Source organism: Panicum virgatum, chromosome 8N (assembly GCF_016808335.1).
Source record: "Panicum virgatum strain AP13 chromosome 8N, P.virgatum_v5, whole genome shotgun sequence".
NCBI classification, from domain to species: domain Eukaryota; kingdom Viridiplantae; phylum Streptophyta; class Magnoliopsida; order Poales; family Poaceae; genus Panicum; species Panicum virgatum.
In genome coordinates this window covers 39,406,537-39,409,713 of record NC_053152.1, presented here as the reverse complement: position 1 = coordinate 39,409,713, position 3,177 = coordinate 39,406,537, and positions in this window count along the sequence as shown.

The following is a 3,177-nucleotide window of genomic DNA, read 5'->3' as shown; positions in this document are numbered from 1 at the left end:
GCTATCCTCCCCATGGACTTGGAGTACGGATCGCCAAAGCTCAAGACTTACCAAGAGCAGTAGAGCCAGCAAGCCCGCGAGGACTCGCTAGACCAAGTAAATGAGGCTCGAGACTTGGCGCTGTGGCAGAACCGCCAGAATTAATCCGAATTAAATGCGTAAACCATCACTAAAGCCACTAAAATGGTTAATACGTACGCACTTAAGACAAAATAATTTGACAGTCTGTCGGATAAAATCCCGATAAAACCATTGAATTTTGGATCGAAACAACATACCTCATGCGAAGGTGAGTCCAGAGATTACAATGATCATAAATTTTACTATACCACTTTAATAGAAACAGTATTATAAACTAAGTTTGAGAATTTAAACAAGGTACCTCAGAAATTTGAAGTAGATAAGTTTTGCAGAGTTTTTAAACAGCGGAAAAGAAAATGACAACTAGCGACGATATATGACATCATGATGAAGCCCGTACATGATATCAATCTCACCAAGTTACTTGAAAACAAAGTCACAAGCAAGATTGAGTATACTAATACTCAGCAAGGCTGACCCGAAGAAGGGTATAGAATATCCCTTTAGCTAGACATGCAAAGGCTAGTAAAAGCTCTGGGGTTTACTTTTGTTGAAAAGCCACTAAGAGTAGGTCCTTAATTTCAAGTTTTAGCTTTCAGATTCTAGTTGGATTAACCATTCTAGGTTTGCACCTATCTATACAAACATGGTAAAGAATTATTTCCATCCAACCATATTGAGATCATCATTGTTCCACTTCTTACTCTATGCAACAAAGGGATTAAGCAGTCTCAATCTTCGTGAGAGGCGGATGATTCTGAATTGAATTCCAAACCTTGCAAGGATAAACTTAACACACACACTTGGAGTTCCGTCGAGTCACTCCCAAGCAAGCTTTGGCTTCTCATTCCGGTTCATGGATCAGGGCCACTCTCCCCGACTATAGGGCACTCTACCTCGTCCCTCATAGTCATAGTGTAGCGCTACCAATTCCATTTTATCCATTTTATTCATCCTATCCCTAAGAGAGAGTGGGAGGTATGTCCACTTGCCGGGCCGAGAAGTTACTAGGATTTCCGCGTACCATATTTACGACATGTGGCTAGTACTTTCAAACGCTTAACCACCGCTACCACACACTGCGGCCTTATCAAGTTTTATCAACACAGACAGATTACCACCATGAAACTTGTATCCCATTCCGTCCATGGTCCTTATAGTGATTGCATAAAGTAAACATTCAACTCCTATAAGCTCGCGAGTGACAGGAAATCACTCGACTTTTACCGGTCCTATTAGCAAAGCATCTAGGCGAACTCTATTTCTAATGTTCAAATAATAGGTTCCTAAGATTATGTATCTAGGTTTTCATTCAACTCCAATAACTTAAATGCACAAGAAAACAATAATAAGTTGCATAAAATAATAGGATTATGCACCGGGGCTTGCCTTTAGTGACGTCTATAAAGTCAGTAAGCTTTAGCTCTTCCGAGTCGAAGTTCAAGACTTCAGTTAATTCCACAATGTTGCCTGGGCTTTAGAAATATCCCGTCTGGTTCCTGGATGAATTCGTACATTCCGTCGACTAGCGATATTATTTCTATATGCAATGCAATAGTTCAAATTAGTGAAGTGCTTAAGTATAGCTTTCCTTCACTAAAAGTTGGTTTTCAAAAAGAACTCAAATCAAGAAAACAATCATTTCATTTTCTACTTCCTGGGCAGTCATTTATGGAGTAAAAGCAGACATAACAATTTCCATAAAACAACATGGCTAGCAACATAGAGTGGTTTCAATCAAATCCAAGGTTTGAATTCAAAACAAAACAAATAACTTAAATCTTAGAACAAGCATGACATGACCTTGCATTCAATCATATTAACCTAAACTTTGACAAACATGGGTGGAGTAGCATTTTATCAAAAAATAACCAACTAGAGCAACATGATTACATTCACATGGCTAGAAGAGGCTAGCAAAAAGATTTCAGCTGCACAAACTAACAGGAACAAACCTTACAAAAAGAAACATGGATTAAGCAGCATATGTCAAGATATTAAAGAACTCAGGCTAGAGGTTAAAATTGGTCCTACAAAGTTTATACAGTGCTTCTCATAGCATGAACAACACATGGTCCAAAAATGACAAACAATACATTATTGGAGCATGGGATATAAATAAAACATGAATTTCTTAGCAATTTTAATAAAACACATCAAATAACAAGCAAAAGACAAGTATTAAGACCAAACTTTTTAAATTTGTATTACCATCATATATACTTGTTACCATAAAAATTTCATAGCATGACATGGCTCCAAACATTAGTTATTAAAAAGGTAAGATCAACTAGTCTTAATATACTATTAAACATAAATCTATTTTTGCAGCAAAAATGTTTAACTAAAATATGTCATATTATGGTTCCAAAAAGTAGAAATTTTAATAAGGATTCAAAAAAGTATTTATTTGCTAATTTATGATTTTTCTACAAATTACTGTGAATTTTCAAAATTTACTGAAAAGAGGGTAAAAGCAAAACTAGAAATTGAGTTTAGGTCCCTAAGTTTTGCAGAAAGCCCCTTAAACAAAACTGTGGCCTTGCAAATCGGCCCTTGGCCGGATCAGAACAAGGGAGGGACAGAGAGGGCATCGCCGGCGAGTTTTCTGGTGGCTCCTGTCGCCGGCGGTGGGGGACCAGTTGGGGAAAAGGGAGAGGGAGCTAAGCCGCACATGTGAAGGGTCTAGGGAGGAGCGGAGGTGGTCGGAGGAGGCTTGTCCGCGGTAAAGGGCGGCCAGCGGCGGACTAAGATGGCGGAGGCGGTGCTCCGGCGATTGTGGCCGGCGGGGAAAAGGTCGAAGAGCTTCACGGCTCTATGGAGAAGACCACTGCAGGGTCAATTGGGACTAGGGATGGGTGGAGAGGATGGTTCCACGGCGAGCAGTAGATGGAGGCGGCCATGGTGGGGCGGCGGCGCTCCTGGAGCTTGTCGGCGGTGATGGCTCAGGGCAATGGTGTTCGGAAGCCTTACTAGGGCAAGGTGGAACTGGTAGGGTGCTCAATTTGGGCCGAGATGGGGTGGAGAGGCGAGTTCGGCTATGAGCTCGAGCTCGGGGTATAAATGGCGGGTGGCAATGGGGTTCTGGGCGGGTTG